General features: G+C 46.2%; 1 long non-coding RNA gene across 1 annotated transcript in view; it reads left to right on the forward strand.

Annotated features, from left to right (window-relative positions):
* LOC146812896 (uncharacterized) overlaps positions 1–18,548 on the forward strand; it is a 395,123-nt gene that overhangs the window by 86,432 nt on the left and 290,143 nt on the right. The window contains exon 2 of the long non-coding RNA XR_014966935.1: positions 15,297–15,386. This is a non-coding gene — a long non-coding RNA (uncharacterized LOC146812896). The remainder of the gene's footprint in view (positions 1–15,296; positions 15,387–18,548) is intronic.

Consider the following 18,548-nt stretch of genomic DNA (forward strand, 5'->3'; position numbering starts at 1 on the left):
TAAGGGGTGTCTTGTCCTGCAGATTGTAGTTGACCCGCTCATAGGAGGCCATCTGGTACATCGCCGACAGCCATTCGTCATGGCGGGGGAGGGAGGGTGAGTGCCAGTGACGAAAGATGCTGATATTTACCACATGCAATAGATGACCCTGAAGGCTGGAATGGTCTGGGGAGGCTGTGAGGTCATGTAGAAGGATCAAGGGATGGGACAAGGGGGTCGTGTCTGATAGGGTCTTGCTCAGCGTGCCACCAACCGCCTCACAAAAAGGTCATACTGTGGGGCAATCACAGAGGATATAAACCTGGTGGCAATGGTTGTGGCACAGCACACACAATTTGCATGTGGTAACAGGCCTGCTGCCCGCAGTTTTACAAGTGCCAGTCATGTAGTGACTTAAAGAGGCAAAACTTCAACCGTGCCTCCTGGACCCCCAGCTAGTGCCTCCAAAAGGGTCACCCAATCATCTGTTTCACATTCTGTCTGAAGGCTGGGTTGCCATTTTTCATGAAGCTTATTCAGGAGGGGCAGGGAGAGGACACGGCGGCTCAAGAAGCCAGACATTACCCTGCCAAAGCGACCCCAAGTCCTGAAGTTGGAGACCACAGGAGAAGGCTGGAGGACCCAGTGGCCAGGCACCCAGACAACAGGTGACGCAATGCTGTAGCTGCAAATACCACAAAGACTGATGAGATGGGAGGCCAAATTCCTCACGGAACGCCACAAAAGATTTAAGGGTGCCCTGCTCGAGAACTTGTTGAAGGCTCTTGCAGAGCATCACACCTCCCAGCTTAGCATTCTGCCACCTATGCAGAGGCCAGAGTTACCCTATAATGGCACATGTTCATGAAGAAGTGGATCCACCCCAAATAGGCAATGGGCCCACTGCCACGATTTGACCATTGCTTTCTGCATTGAGTTTTTAGGGCCCGGCTTGGTAGCGCCACTCTTGTAGAGGGGGTGCAGTCCCTGCGGGCAGCTCAGCAGACTGCATTCCACCAGCACCTACAGCAGCAGGTCCAGAGCCCCAGGGAGCATGCAAGCAAGTTGCAGCAAGTGCAGGGACAAGGCATAGTGCTCAATGAAGGAGAGACCCAGACCCCCACAAGACCGCACTAGTGGTCTCCTGTGACCTGGATAGTGCTTCTCTTTTGTCCCAGGTAACCCATTATTGAGAGAGTGCTGCAAAGCCAGGGAGGATGTCCAGGAGGGTGGGGAGGGAGCGATGGAGGTTGGGAGGGTACGCAAAATGCCATCTGCATAAAGTTAGACAGTGGACTCCCTCTGGGGATGGAAATACCGTTGAGGTGCAGGGATTGACTAAGAGACGCAGCGAGGGATTCTAGGGTGAGGAGGAACAGTGGGGGTGACAGCAGATAGCCCTCTCAGGTCCCCCATTGGACTGGAAATGGATTAGAGAGAACTCCCACAGTGAACCTGGACAGTAGGTGAGTCGTAAAGCCATTGAACTTTGGCTGCAAAGTCCTTCCCCAGACCAAACCATTGAAGGGTCGTAGATGGATATCCCCACTCAATCCCATCGAAAACCTTCTCAGCGTCCAGGGAGAGGGTGAGTGCATCATCCTGCAAGTCCTTGGCTGACCACGAGGTGCGAGCATGTGCAAAGGTGGTACCCAGATTGGCGGCAGGGGGCGAACCCCACCTGTGTATAGTCGATCAGGGACGGAATCATCAATCGAAGGCAAGCCGCAAGGACTCCAGCAAGCATCTTGGTATTCCCGTTAAGCAGGGAGATGTGACTGTAGCTCCTGCAGAGAAGGAGTCTTTCCTGGCTTAGGAAGGACCGGTATCACTGCCCTATTGGCGGAGCCGAGGGAACCAAATTGATCGGTCTAATGGAACACCTCTTCTAAAACTCTGCAGGGAAGCCGTTTTCGCCCGGGGCTTTATGATATGGGAGCCTGGAGATGGCCTGCACAATCTCGGTCATTGTGATTTACCCCTTAAGTAAATCCCTTCCTGAGTCCAGGGTGTCATATTCGTCCACCACCTCTGGAGTGTTTAGGACCCGGTAGAAGGCCGCAAACTCATTGACAATGTCTTGCCAGCGAGTAAGGAGAGTAATATCCGCGGAGTTAATGGCCATTATGGCCAGTGCCTTCTCCTGTTGGCGCAGCTGGGCCGCCACCACCCTTCCTGCCTTCTCGCCTGGCTCATAAGGACGACCTTTCAGCCGTTGAAGCGCATACTCAGCTTTAGAGATGAACAGGGCATTGAGGTCTATGTGAACCTTCTCCAAACGTAGTGGGGGCGAGGGGTTGGCAGTATAGAGGCATGTGAGGGATGCAGTCTAGTCCTCTAAGGGCTCTTTTGCGTCACCCTCTAGACGTTGGCAAGGAGCGCGTCTCTTATTAAATGGCTGCAGATAATTGTTTTAGCAGCTGCCCGTATGACCTGGTGGGAAGCAATAGAGATTTTGTGTCAGCAAGCGTCCTTATCTCTTGGTAGATTTAAATGAGCTGGCAAGACTGGGCTTAAGGGAGATGGTGTAAGGCTACTCTTAATGCAGTAAAAAACAACCAGCAATGTCTACAAAACTGTGAGCACTCTTCACATTAGTAATAATTCATGAACATATATAAATATATTTATAGTATAAATGGTTGGCCACATAATTGAATGTACACAGCACACTGCATCATAACAATGAAAAGAAATGTCACAGAATACATTAGTAAAGCCAGGTTCCCTGGCTGGGGACCCCCTCCATTGATAACGCCACTGAATGATCTCAAATATTTAGCAGACTTGCAGCAAAATCACAATGCACAATAAAGAATGTACAGAAATGGTATGGTTTGGTAATTTTCACAAACAAGACAATAATTCGGATCACTATGTGGTAATATCCAATATACAGTAACATGGAGGACTTCCAACCCTCTTACACACATGCAATTTCTTTGTTACAAGTTGATAGTGTGTTCTGTGTGTGACCCTAGTGTCTAAACGTTTAAAAGAAGGCAGAAATATTGTCTAACATATGGCAGTGGACATGGTAGGATGAGCACTCTGTCGATAGTTGCATTTACTGCTCCCAGGAAGGGAAACTTGCCTCCAACATTAAGGTTTAGGGGTTCCAGTTGCCCACATTGGTATGTCTCTCTGCCCGGGCCCCTAGATATTCTGAGCCAGTGGCCCTAAACTCTGGGGTGGCCCACCCGAAGAGCATGGTGTGCCAACCTAGAGAAAGGAGTAAGTGTGCACAGGCACACAAGGGTCTACTTAGGTCATCATACATCTTTATCTGGCTAGCTTTAGTAGTTTAGTGTAGTTTCATAAATAACACTCAATATCTTAATTTAGGTTTGCTTTAGCTAGCAGGACTAGGCCGCACCAGGTTGCATTGTAAAAGAATACACGTTTATTTGATGTACACGAGCCTTACAGGTTCATGTTTACATTCTCTTTCAGAAAATCAGAAAAAAAGGTTATTTTTAGCCCCAATTAACAATCTATCTCTGAAGAATATACCTGTCTAATGAAATGTAATACTGATGACTTTTTATTCTAGGTAAAAATGTGGGGGCATATCATCAAGGGGAAGCGATAAAATTATCGCAGCTTTAGCATCCGTTTTTGGGCAAAAAGCAGCGATAATTTTATCGCACTATCAGCAAGGACACACTAACGCGTGTTCCTATGCCTCTGCGCCGGTTTCCCTAATGCCCATCTTTGCAACGGCAATGATATGCAAAGTGGGTGTACCCTTCTAAAATTACGTGGAAAATGTCGCTAACAGACATTTCTCCACTTATCAAGCTACTCGCTAACCTGTGTAGCGACGATAAAAGTAGCGCTAACCGCGCTTATCGCAGGTTTCATTACGCCTGCCCTGAATCTGACTAAGCCATTATAGCATATGGGTGGTGTATAATAATGATGAGACCACCCTACACTATCTACAAGGATTTGCCTATTGCTGTGCGATTATCGCTGGATTTCCAGCGATAATCGCACATTTTGCCGCTATCGCTTGATTCTCCAGTATTGGGGTGTCTTTCATAGATTCACATGCTTGAATATTCCCTGTAATCGAAGTGGGAGTCCCACGGTACATAGCAAAGCAATGTAGTAATAACCCAAGCCCATTAGGCATAAAAGAAAGAAAAACCATAGAGTTTTCATAGATAGACAACTTGTCACTTCTATAACATATCACTGTCGTTATGTTCTAGGCCAAATCCAGCCAATCAGGCGTCCGCACCCTCCAGAACCCTCTCCCCAGAGACTCAGGCTCTCAGATTTTCTACCGCACGTCGTGTGAAGGGAGTCTCCCTGAGCTTGCTCAGTTTTTTCTTCTCATACTTCACAGAAGATTGGGTTTATGATGTCTTCAACCAAGAAGTCCCTCTTCAGACCTTGTGGGAGCTGTGGTAAACTGAGACTTCATTCTGAAGATCCTCACAAGAAATGCATTTATTGTTTATACCCTGAACATCAGGTAAAAGACTGTAAAATTTGCAGAACCTTCTCACAAAAAACTTTGAAGGACAGAGAAGGGCGTCTCCTTCTGTGGTTACAGAAGTTAAAAACTTCAGAAAATCCTGTTTCTGATGTGGAGAGTGTATCTTCCATCCACACTGCTACCTCTCTGAAAAGGTCCTGTGACTCTCAAAAGGTTTCTCCTAGACCTAAGGTGATGAAGAAACAGCATGGAGAAAAGATTTCTACACAACCTTCTACTTCAAGAGGGGTGATTTCCCCCCCCCAGGAGTCTCTCTGTTTCATTGACGCCCCCGAGATCGGATTCTCAGGCGTCTAAGACTCCATCTGTGCAGTTTTTACCTCAGAAACTGCCTCTCTCGTCGACGAGCTCATCTACGTTTCCTCCGTCGTCGAGAGCTGCCATCGTCGTATCTACATCGACGACCTCGGCATCTATGTCTATGAAGCCAATCATGATAATGTCGTCGGCGTCTTCACCGTCGACGCTGGTGTCAGTTAAGGTGAGACCCATTTCATCGACGGTACCCTTAACTTCGTCGTCGACGACTATCAAACAGAAGCAGAAGAAAACGTCGTCGACGTTTGCTTCGTCGTCGAGGGGTGCTTCATCGTCGAAGAGTGGTTCGCCGTCGACGGTAGCTTTGTTGTCGGCGGGTGCTTCGTCAACGAGGGTGGCCTCTTCGTCGGCGGTGGCTCTGCCGTCGACGGTAGCTCTGTCGTCGGCGGTGGCTTTGTCGTCGACGATGACCTCGTCGTCGACGGTGGCTTCATCGACGGTGACTCCGTCGTCAACGGTGGCTTCTTCGTCGATGGCTGTTTAACATCGAATTTCACCGCCAGCAACAACGGCGACGACTCCAACTCCTGGATTTGCTACCATTAGAGACTTCAAGCTCTCTGCTTCAACGACGGCATTCGTCTCTGGATACCCTGATGCCACTTAAAACACCTGTACAGCCTCCTGAAGTGCTGTTTTCATCTGACAATGAAGACTACGAGGATGATAGATTTCGGGCTGCTCGCAGTCCTTCAGAACTTCTTATTAAATGTCAAGACTCGGATGATGAAGACGAAGACTTGCAACAAGATGATTTCTCATCTTATGACACACGTCCAGTTCAGGAACCTCATATGGCACAATTGCCTTTAAGTCTGATTTCCAATTTACAGTACATGCTGGACGATTATAATCGCTGTTTTCCGAGGTCTGGCCATACCACTCCAACGCCGCAGACACCTCAACAACCTGTTTTTCCTAGGGAAACAGTAGTCACACCTACATCAGTGCCCAGAGAACAATGTCTTGGGGTTCCTCCTATCCAACTGGAAGATATTGTCGAGGAACAAGATGATGACGCTGACAAGGAGGAAGGCGAGCTGGATGATGCTTCCCTCCTTTCTGACTGGGACAACTATCAGATTCAAACACCTTCTCCCGCTGATCCAGCCCCTTTGGATTCTCCCCCAGTTGACATTGGTGGTTTTCATTTGCTCATGGAAAGAGCAGCGAAAAGATTTCACCTCCCTATGACAACCAGAGAGGAGGATTGTTTCTTATATGACTTTAAGGACCAACCTCAAAAGCAGGTCCGCTGCATTCCGATCATTGATTTTATATGGCAAGAGGGCCTTAAATTGATGCAGACTCCTAATTCGATTCCAGCCATCCTTCCTAGGATAGACAAAAAATACAAGGCTCCTCCAAATTCTCCAGCCTGTTTGACTTCACAAACAAAGCCTGATTCTATCATTACTCAGACAGCCCAACGCCGATCTAGGAACCCTTCATCTCCTTTGTCGGCACCTCCAGATCGCGAAGGTCGACGGCTGGATGGTATAGGGAAAAAGATTTCCACTATGGCGGCAGCTACGGTTCGAGCTGCCAATTCTTTGGCGATCTTGGGCCGATACGATCGCCAGATGTGGTCGGACATTTCATCTCTGATTAATCTCATTCCTGAATCATCCAGGCCAGAGGCTTTGAAGATTCTCCAAGAAGGAGAAAGAATTTCTTCGGAAATCATAGACTGCGCCATTGATGTCTCCTTTTCTGGCTTCCGTCTTTTGGCTGGTGCTGCGGTCCTCAGGCGTCAGGGCTGGTTACGGGCCACGTCTTTTCGTCATGAAGTGCAAACAAAGATCCTGGACATGCCTTACGACGGCGAGTCCCTTTTTGGCCAGCATATAGATGCCCTTCAAGCCATCAAGAAGGACACTGACACAGCTCGTGCTCTAGGATCTTTACAGTTCAAAAAACAGCCTTTTCGAGGCGCAAGAGGTCGAGGTTCCTCTTCTTCCTTTCGTGGTAATTCCAACCAATACAGGCAAGGACAAAACCGCTATTCCTCACAAAATCAGCAATCTTATCGGCAGCAAAATTCTTCCAACTACAGACAATACAGAGGCAAATCTTCCTACAGAGGAAAGGATTCCTCAAAGAAACAATGACTCTCACTACCCTCAGTCACGGACTCCTCCAAAACTTGGAGGTCGAATCTCCCGCTTCTTCTCCAAATGGTCGCAAATAACCACAGATCAATGGGTTCTCGATATTGTGCGCAGGGGACACGCTTTGGAATTTATAAAGATTCCTCCAAATACTCCACCAAGAGGTCCTCCTCCTGCACATTTGAAAGAGCTACTGAAGCAGCTAAACATTTTATTGAGAAAGGGCGCGATCGAAGTGGTGTCAAAACTACAGAATGGCAGGGGGTTCTACTCAAGGTTCTTCCTTGTACAGAAGAAATCGGGAGAATGGCGTCCCATTTTGGATTTGCGAGCCCTGAACAAATACATAAAGGCACAAACTTTCCGTATGTTGTCCCTACAAGAAGTCCTTCCTTTTCTCTCTCAAGGAGAATTCATGACAACACTAGATCTACAAGACGCTTATTTTCATCTTCCCATATTACCACGACACAGAAAATTCCTCAGATTCAGAGTGGCCGGACGAGATTTTCAATTCAAGGTCCTGCCATTCGGCCTTCATTCTGCTCCCCGAGTGTTCACAAAAGTCCTTGCACCGGTGGCAGCTTACCTTCGCCTTCAGGGAGTTCAAATCTTTCCCTACTTAGACGACTGCCTTCTAAAGGCGAAGTCTTTCAAACTAGCGTCCAAACAAACTCTGTTTTGCAGATCCCTTTTCCAGTCTCTGGGCCTCACACTGAACTTAGAAAAATCTCAGTTGCACCCAGCTCAAAACAGATTGTTCTTGGGAGCCATTCTGGATACCACTCTAGGAAAAGCTTTTGTGTCGCACGAACGACGACAACGTCTTCGCGATCTAGCGACCTCTATCCATCTAAAAGAGTTTGTTTCTGTCCGACAGTTGAAATCTTTCCTAGGGATGTTGTCGTCCTGCATTCCTCTAGTCCCTCTCTGCCGCCTGAAGATGAGACCTGTCCAAGAAGAACTGGACAAGCAATGGGCTCAGGTCTCGGGCACTTTCAACGACTTGGTCAGAGTCACCCATCGCTTAAAAAGAGCTCTTTTGTGGTGGACTCACGAAGATCATGTCTCCGCGGGGCGTCCTTTTCTAGCGGACACTCCACAATTTACCCTCACCACGACGCATCTCTCGAGGGTTGGGGCGCCCACTTGCAGGGCCTAACTGTGAAGGGCAAGTGGTCTGTTCATCAAAAGACGAGACACATCAACCTGTTGGAATTACTGGCCATCTTTCTAGCTTTAAAAGCTTTCAGAACCATCATTCAAGGAAACACGGTGTTGATCCGGACGCACAACACAACGTGCATGCACTATATCAACAAGCAAGGAGGCACGAGGTCCGTTCTGTTGTCCCTTCAGGCTCAAAAGATTTGGGATTGGGCGATTCAACATCACATTGCCCTCACAGCAGTACATGTTCCGGGAGCGTCCAACATTCTGGCGGATTCCCTAAGCAGATCCTCCACGACCAATCACGAATGGGAATTGCACCAACCCATTCTGGATCACATATTCCAGCTATGGGGTCCCCCAAATCTGGATCTTTTTGCAACCTATCTGAACCGGAAATGCCAGTTCTACGCAAGTTGGCTTCCCCAACCAAAGTCATGTTGGAATGCCTTTTTGATGAACTGGTCCACAATTTATGCTTACACCTTTCCACCAATTCCTCTAGTCCCCAAGGTTCTACGGAAAATGAGGAAAGAACCCTGTCGGCTCATCCTAATAGCCCCCCGATGGCCTCGACAAATATGATTCATGGAGCTGCTGCTACTGTCTCAGTGCGAACCAATCATGCTTCGTCCTCTTCCTAATCTTTTGACCATGGAACACGGTCAAATTTGACATCCCGATCCTGCGTCTCTACACTTAGCGGCTTGGAACCTGAGTACTTTGAATTTGTGAATTTGGACATCCCTTTGAGGTGCAGAGAAGTCTTAGCAAAGGCTAGAGCTCCTTCTACAGTAAAAAACTTATAAACTCAAATGGAAACGATTTTGTTCATGGTGCAGTGATGCCAAAATTCATCCTCTACATTCCAAGCCAGAGCAACTTTTACCTTTCTTTTTGCACCTAGCAAAATCAGGCCTTTCATATGCTACCCTTAAAGTCTTTTTAGCGGCAATCTCACGATTCCGTCAAGATGGCTCTAACTCCCTTTACTCGTCAAGAGTAATGCAACAATTCTTCAAAGGACTTTTTCGGATGTTTCCTCCGATACGTCGGCCTCCTCCTCCTTGGCATTTAAACGTTGTATTGGCGCAGCTCATGAAATCGCCATTCGAGCCAATCCATAAGGTCAGCCTCAAACATGTCACGTGGAAGACTTCTCTTCTCCTAGCTCTTACATCCTCACGCCGGGTCAGTGACTTGCAAGCTGTAATGATGTAACATGGCTCCATGCCAGAACACTAGGCATGGAACCAGCTTGTTCTGAGGTTCTGTCAAGTGAGGGTTCTATGATGACAGTTGATATGCTGGCTGTTGGTTGAGGCTGTAATAAATACCTCTTACCACATATCTTCATCTGGTGTGGATTTACTTTATTACACAAGCATTTACCATTAACCCACCTTTTCTTCAATTTACTAATGACTCTGTCCTGCTTCGCACCAATCCGGCCTATATCCCTAAAGTGCCATCTGATTTCCACCTCAATCAGCCGGTTGTTTTAAAAACATTTTTTCCTAATCCTCAAACTTTTGCAGAAAAGTCACTTCATTCTTTGGATGTCAAGAGATGTCTCAAATTTTATCTTCAAAGAACTGCTGCCATTCGTAAAAATGACCAACTCTTTGTCACCTACGGACGCATGCGACAAGGTCATCCTGTCGCCAAACAATCCATAGCACGTTGGATATCCTCTGCTATTACCTTTTGCCATCAACAAGCAGGAAAACCTCTCGCTGCTGCCGTGAAAGCGCACTCCACAAGGAAGGTTTCTTCTTCTACTGCGCTTTTTGCTGGAGTCCCTCTTCAATCCATCTGTAGAGCGGCGACTTGGTCCAGCAGACACACCTTTACGAGACACTACTGTCTGGATGCTGCAGACAACACGGACACAGCCGTGGGACAAGCAGTCCTTCGTAATCTTTTTAAATAAGGTGAGCCTCTGATGCTTCCCTCCTCCTGCATACAAGGTACTTTTATTTATTATGTATATATATATATATATATATATATATATATATATATATATATCTATATATATATATATATATCTATATGGTTTTTATATGCATATAGTCTTCTGCACTGTATATGCTATTGTTTTGATTCTTATGTACCTTGTATTATTCTGCTTTCACTGCTCACTACTCTTATTCAAGCATGTGAATCTATGAAAGACACCCCAATACTGGAGAAGAACAAAAGTTACTTACCTGTAAACTGTGGTTCTCCAGTATTGGTGTCTTTCATAGATTCACATGCCACCCACCCACCTCCCCTCAGAGGCTCTATGGTGTATTTGACTTTATGTCACTCTTGTGCTACGAAAATCTGAGAGCCTGAGTCTCTGGGGAGAGGGTTCTAGATGGTGCGGACGCCTGATTGGCTGGATTTGGCCTAGAACATAACAAAAGTGATATGTTATAGAAGTGACAAGTTGTCTATCTATGAAAACTCTATGTTTTTTCTTTCTTTTATGCCTAATGGGCTTGGGTTATTACTACATTGCTTTGTTATGTACCGTGGGACTCCCACTTCGACGACGGGGAATATTCAAGCATGTAAATCTATGAAAGACACCAATACTGGAGAACCACAGTTTACAGGTAAGTAACTTTTGTTCTTTTTCATCGCCGTGGAGATAAGCGTTGATGATAACGTGTTATCTCGGTGATCAAATCCGGCGATAACCAGCGTTAAACTAATTTGCGCTAAGTGCACTCTGCGATGTTTATCGGTGATATGCCCCATGGTCCCTAGAATTTTGAGAACAATTATGAATTCGGCAGTCTACTTATACTACTTGCAGTCTTGCACGTTTCTGTAGAAGTGTCAACCCAACTAGACTACATGGCCGAGTATATCACACTTTGTTCGACTTTTATATTACCCCATCCAAACCTAGTGGTATCAATCAGTTTACCATTGCCCAAGATGTTTGAGTGAGGCTGCAGACAACATACATATGCTTGATAAGTCCCAAATTAAAATCATTTTGGCCCTCAATATCATATAGAATCAAACCTATACCACTCTCTACATTCGATCTTATCACAATATGATTTTATTAAGGAGTAAGGCAGAAGACTGCGGCCCAGATACACTAACATTTCACGACATGCAGAGCAGCAAGCAAAGTCCCTGCAGTGCATGAAATGGGGAGAGCAGAAATGTGCGCTATAGACTTCTGCTCTCTTCTAGTGCCGGTGACCTTCGTGCTGCCTAGCGCCAACACAGACACCCTTGTGCTATGCTACAACGGGGAGTGTGTTACAGGCAGGATTGTTTTTGAGCAGGAAGGGACAGATTCCAGCACAAGAGGCATATCTAAGAGGCAATTTCCTCTTTTTATGTGTGGTGCAGGATCCATTGTGCATAGAAAGAGGAAGTGTTGAGGAGAAATAAATATTTTTTCCTTGTTACACCTCTCTATGGTAGGCGCAGGATTTTGACTCAATCCCAGGTTTACTGCATTTAGAAAATCTGGGATTGTGTGAAAATCCATGCGTGAGTGCAAGGGAATGCGTGCACTCCACCCATGGAATACGTGCACTCCACCCATGGAATGCGTGCACTCCACCCATGGAATGCGTGCACTCCACCCAGAATGCGTGCACTCCACCCATGGAATGCGTGCACTCCACCCATGGAATGCCTACTACTAAGAAAGGTAGCACAGAACAGCTCAAGCTGCTGCGTTGTGTTACATTTCTTTACAATGCCAAGCAAATCGGCCCTTGCTTGTCTTTGTGAATGTGGATTAGCATTTTGCGCCATGGCTGTGCCAAAGAAGTGCCGTAACCATGACACAAAATGTTAGCAAATCTGGGCCTGTGTCTTTTATGCAACGTTAATTGTTAGGCCGATTATTGCAAAAAAATGGAAATTTGCTAAAACACCAACTTTGCGATAAGTGATGGAGGGAAGTCACATCTCCCTAGGAACTGGAACATCAGGTAGCCAAAATACGAGGTTCAGCTGCTAAACTTCAATAGATTTCAGGAGAAATGAGAGACTATTTAACAAAATTATTCTCTTTGAAAAAAAAAAAGTGTATTTAAAGGCCAAAGGATATATACTTACTTAATGCCTTTCTTCGGCGCCTTTATTATGATAAACTTATGGCATGTATTGTATGGTCCTCAATAAAATAAATAAACATAAAAAAGATGTAGAAGCCGCTTATTGTGCAAAGATTCATTTCATATTTAATTCCTTTCCATATTAAATTGTGAAGAATTTTAAACAATCCGAATCAGTTGGAAGTAGGGGTAGGCTAGGAAGTTATGCAAACTACTAGTTGGATTGGTTGCTATGCAAGTAACATTGTTTACATTTTAGTTCCTTCCTTTTGCTTAATATGATGCTATGAAAGTTTTGTGTCCATTGTCTGGCACATTATAAAAGACGGTATTTGGGAGAAAGCAAAAATGCTATTTTATTTACTAGAGAGAGATAGAGAAGGGGCTAGTTATTTGTGCTGTTTGCTTATTTTCCTTTTTACATTGAGTATGCAAATACCCTTAATTAACCTTTGCTTTCTGTATTGATTATTTTGACTAGTGAATAAATATTTAAACAATATCACTATCGCAAGCCTTTCTCTAATGTTAACGGTTTATTGGCTTATGACTTGTAGTCGAGAACTCCCCCTTTCCTTTAATGGAATCCCCATGATCAGTTATTGTGGGTGCATCAACACTGCCACAGCAGGGGGAGTGAAGAAGAGAATGTCCACGCCACTCTCCTGCACATATAGCTCTAGGTCTCTGTCTCTATGGCGGCTGGAAAGGGCTTCAAGGTGCTCCTTGGACTGGTTGGGGCTTCCATGAGGGCAAAGTGACTAGCAAATGCTGGGTTGGCCTGCAGAACTTCTGGAAGGCCTTACAGTTTTTTCCAAGCCAAGATGAACTGGGCAGGACTGGAATAAGCATTGGCAACACAATCCCTTCAGGTCTAGGCCCAACGGGCATATCATGAGCCGATTGGCCGCTCCAGCTAAATTCAGCCATTTGGGCAGCAGCTCTCTGCCAATCAGAGGGTCTTCATCCTTACAGATCGAAAGCCCAGCCACCCTGGCTTGAGCAGACTTTGCCTCCTCAGAGAGGACTCTCTGGAAAGGATTTCGCTCCAGGCTGCATGTGGATGACTAGGCGCTGTCCAGGGAGCTGCTTTAGCGGGAAACCTCATGTATTCCCTCCTGAGAGGCCTGTCAACGCAGCAGAGCAAAGGAAGGAGTGGGGCTGTGGTCGCCCTCTGTGCATCTATCCCCCTTCTCGCAGCCATTCAGTCCTACAGCACTAAATGGTCTCTAGTGGCTGTGGTGAACCCTAACACTAGTTTGCAAACCATGAACAGTATTCACACGTACTGGGGATCATGATCAAGTGTGCCGAATGGTCGCAGAACATTTCAAACATACAAAAAATAATAAACATAGGTGCATATTTAGAAGCCTCTATCGCCACAGGAAAATTGCTTTTTCTGGCGTTCCTGCGGCGTTCGGGGCTTTGCCTTATTCACAGGGCGATGTTAAGCCACTTAACGCTGCCTTGTAAATAAGACACCCTTTCACGCTACACTTAGCGTGAAAGGGGGGGGCAATGGGTGTTGTGGTGGGCGTTCCACCACAGCACCCTGTGTTTTTGATGCAGCCCCCTATTTACAAGTGTGGTGTAAATATATGGGCAGCACCAAAATTAAGACCAGGGAAAACCTGGTCTTAACTTAGTGAGAAGGAGAATTGCTTTATTTCTCCACATTTTTGCTGTTTCTATGAGTGCTGCAGTGCGCAGCACACATAGAAACAGTAAATCGCCATGATGAATGTTTATGTGCAAGAAGGTCCTGCATATAAACTGTCATTAAAACAAGCATTGGTAAATGCATTAGATTTCGCCTATGTGAATAATATTATGCTGTTTTTTTTTTTTGTAAGTTGTAGCTTGTGGGGTAGTTGTACAATATAAGTTACAGAAAGTCTGTTAAAGTGCTATGACTTGTTTATGTACAAAGAGACAATATATTGTGCTGTTACTAGTGGTATAGTGGGGGTAAGAAATAGCAAACGTTTGAAAAATGAATTGAAAGAGAGAAATAATAGAATTAATTGATATTATAGCAATATTATGTGTTTAGAGGATTTCTGACAACTTTTGGGCCCGGTGCTACTGCACCTGCTGCACCATTGAAATCATGACCCTATTGCCTGTAGTAATTTCACTTGTGACTGACTTTTTAGCAGTAAAATATTGCACTATTTGGTGTTTAGAAGGGTTCCTAGAACTTTGGGCCCCGGTGTCACCGCACCTGCGGCACCATTAGGTAACTGTGCTTGTGTCTGCCTCTTTATTAGTAAAATGTAGCAATATTCTGCGTTCAGTTGGCTCCTTGGAGCTTTTGCCCAGGTGCCACTTCACCTGCTGCACCATTCAAATCAAGCCCCTTTTAACTGAAAGCTAACTGCAATTGTGTCCCTCTGTGTAGTAGTAAAATATAGCAATATTAGGTGTTTAGAGAAGTTCTCACAACTTTTGGCCTAGTGCCACTGCACCTGCTGCACCATTCATATCATGACCCTGTTGCCTGCAGGATAACTGCACTTGTGGCTGCCTGTTTAGTAGTACAATATAGCAATATTTGGTGTTTAGTGGAGTTATGACAACTTTTGCTAACGGTGCCATTAGACCTGCTGCACCATTTAAATCCAGCCCCTTTCAACTACAAAGTAATTGCAATTGTGACTGCCTGTTAGGTAGCAAAATATAGCAAATTTTAAATGTTTAGAGGAGTTTGGACAACTTTTTGGCCCAGTGCCACTGCACCTGCTGCACCATTCAAATAATGACCCTGTGCCTGTAGGATAACTGCACTTGTGACTGCCTGTTTAGTTGAAAAATATAGCAATAATCGGTGTTTAGTGGCGTGCCTGGAACTTTCAGTCACAGTGTCACTGCACCTCCTGCAATATTGAAATAATGACCCTAGCCCTTGCTAGATAACTGCACTTGTGACTGCCTGTTTAGTTGTAAAATATAGAAATATTAGGTGTTTAGTGGGGTGCCTAGAGATTTTGGTCCTGCCACCACTGCACCTGCTGCACCATTGAAATCATGACCCTGTTGCTTGCAAGGTAACTGCGCTTGTGACTGCCTGTTTAGGAGTAAAATATAGCATAGCTCTTGTATATTAACTTTATTTTTAACGTGCAGGAATGCGCTTGCGTGGGCTCCCGCGCATGCGCAGTTCCCAGAAGAAGACGCGCTGGAGAAGGATGGAGGCCCGGGGACGCCGCTGATAAGGTAAGGTTATTTAAAAATTGCTTTTTTAATGTATTTAATAATACTGCGGGCGGGAAGCGGGCGTGAGGCGGGATGTGCGTAACAGAACTATGTGAAGAGTGCGGAGATTGGTTCCATCTCCGTGCCTCTCCGCGTAGGTCCCTTACGCACATTACGCCCACCCTTAGTACTGAGGCATGAATAGAAAATGTTGCATAGGTTCTAAGGCGAAAGCATCTGCCTTACACAACTAAGTAATAAAAAGCAAGCATTCCAGCATACTGTTAGAAGCTGTCTGCCTTTTTGTGGGAAGAGGTCTTATCTTGACAGTGAATCGGGCTTAAACAGTGTGAACAGCTTTAGTAGATGTATTGTACATTGGTGCAGCAAGCGGAAGTTTAAAAAAATTCCACATAAAAACGAATGAACACAGTAATTCGGCATGGAAACTGATAAGTACGAGAGATTTCGCAAGCACAGCACAAGTGCTGTGCAGGAGAAACCTAAAAATGATGACTTGCAACTTCTCTGTGTGATGCAGCACACATAGAAGTTACAAATCGCCATTATTGATTGTTTATATGCAGGAACAAACACTTTCCTGCACATAAGTCCTGCAATCTTTTCCTGCAAATCAGACACCCTTGCACAATTGTGCAAGAGTGCCTGTGTTGTTGCTAGGCAGCTACCTTTAGCGCCAGTGCTAAGGGAAAGGCTGGAGTGCACCGTATTCTCATGAATACGGCGAATCCCTGCGTTTGGAAACTGTCGGAGCGCGGCGTTGGCCTTCTTGGCCTAACGCAATGCTCCAACAGTTTCCTTGTAAATAGGCCTCATAGTTTTGCTGTAAGTCTCGTCTCTGGACATACTTTACACATTGAGGAAAGTCTGTATCTTCGCTAGGTTCATCTATGCACTCCAGAAACTACAAATATACTACCACCTGCCAGAGCTTGTGCAGAGGGTATCGAGGGGTATACCCCCATGGCACTAAAGGTTGGGGAGACCAACAAAAGCTCTTCCAGTCTTGGGGCACACCAAAGAGTAGCTTACAGATTTCTAAGGGATTAGAAGATGGCATGGCCTGGACCTTCACCCCTACAGGTACCAAGGCAAGGGATTCGAACTGTGCTCTGCTCTGACTTAAAGCCAGACAGCTAAATAAATAAGTGTTCCAACCCATTTGGACTTATGAATAAGCGCGAAAACGAGTGTAAATTGCATGTGCTCCCACTTTAGCACTACCTCAAATTAGGAGTTGAAAACAAACAGCACTCCTCCAGTGCTTACGTGGGTTCTCCCGAGTTTTTACCTGGTAGTGCTAAAGAAAATGTGTGCAAGAAAACAATAACGCATGGAAAACATGCACAATTATGGCTTTCACTTGTTATATTCGTTGTGACATTGAATGAGTCACTGTTCCATGGCTACTATGCCTTCTTCTTACAAGAGGTGTTTGGACTTTCCTCGGGACTGACATATCTCACCTCCTTATCTTTCTAGCTTCTGAGAGGTGCTCATCCCTGCAGTATGCGAGTGAAGTTGGCAGGTTCATACTATTTAAAGTGTATGGTTGTCTAAATACGCTACATGGGGGGCTGAACCTTGGGCAATGTTTGGTCAGTGTCACACATGTTACAAACTTAAATAACCCCCTTAGATTGGAGTGATGAGGATACAGTGAGGGCGAAGACGATGTGTTTGCATGATTTTTGGAGGGGAGCAATGTAGCAACCAGTACCTTGGGCCACTCCACCACATAGGGTATCTTTGCTGTCCTGGAGGAAAATAACATGCTTACGGTCTGCTCCAAGTGAACCTTGTCACTGCATAATGAGAAAATATATCACATACGCAGGATGGAATGCACAGGGAGAGTTCATCACCCTGAATTTCTCCATCCAGGGACTGCGACAGGTAGTCGAGTGACTGGTGCTAGAGAGCGATCAGACACCAGGTACACACATATGCAGGGCCGGACTGGGAACCAAAGCCGACCCTGGCAAAGTGCTCGGCCGCCCCCCCCTCCCCCCCTTCCCCGCGGGGGTGTTGGGGGTGCCGCCGAGCTCTTTGCCAGGGCCGGTTTTCGGACGATTTTGTTACAGGGCCGGGCCCTGTAACAAAATCGGCCCCCAGGGGCCCAAAACCGGCCCCCACCCATGCGGCGCACCTGCGGCCAGTCCGGCCCTGCACATATGAATTGTCTTCAAAAGTGACAGCAGACTAGACGTAACGCTTTCATTAAATATTTCTTCAAGGACATCTCAGCACTCTAATTGCCCTGGTTTCCTCGTTCCTTCATTTTAGGGGTTACCTTCAAGTAGGAGGAAAGGCAGGTTCCAAGGCAGTGCCGTGTCACTGTGGTACCTGACATCTTGTACCATGGGCCCGGCCTTTATACTCTGCTTCATTTACCAGTGATAGGACAGGGTCTTGTGTCTACTTATGCCGCTGCCCATGGGGTGGACCTTCCATGCCAACCCGGGATCTAACTCCCACCCAGAGAACATCAGGGACCGTGTTATGGAAAGTGCCCCGGGTTTGCAACAGGCATGTGCTCCTGCTTTGCGTGCCCCTGAGACACTTTGGCATTACAGAAAGGGCCACAAACAGTGTGCCACTCTCTCTGTAATACAGATAGAGCTGGCACACATATAGTACTATCACCATAGGATGTTTCCTCATTTGCATGGAGGCGTGGCCCCATTCAAATGAGGAAATCCCTTTGCCTCTGTGCCCACGCTGTATTATAGACATGGGTGCAGAGACAAAGAAGCTGTCAGGAGGCGTACTGACAGTGCGCCACTTGAAAGGTAGAACACTGTCAATGCGCCCCCTGATGGCAGCCCTCTGTAGGGGAAGAAAGGGGTTCCTGTGGACCCCCAGAAATCCCCTTGCAGGCAGGTGCAGTCACTCACTACACCCGCCTCCAAAGAGATCTTTCTCCCCTCTTAAAAGTGCAGACGGGTTGCCGTCTGCACAGTGAAACACAGAGAGGCTGCTTCAAAGCCGCTCACATGCGGCTGCTTCAAAGTCACTCCGTTTTTCACTTGATTGTGCTGCCCTAGGGGTAGCGCTAGTTCGCCTCTGTACGGTATAGTGTGGGGCAGGGTAATCCTGGGGGGCAGGTGCTTGTTCCATCTCAGAGACCTTGAGTCTCCAAGCCTCTTGTTTGGGGAAGGG

The sequence above is a fragment of the Triturus cristatus genome, chromosome 7 (assembly GCF_964204655.1).
Source record: "Triturus cristatus chromosome 7, aTriCri1.1, whole genome shotgun sequence".
NCBI classification, from domain to species: Eukaryota; Metazoa; Chordata; class Amphibia; order Caudata; family Salamandridae; genus Triturus; species Triturus cristatus.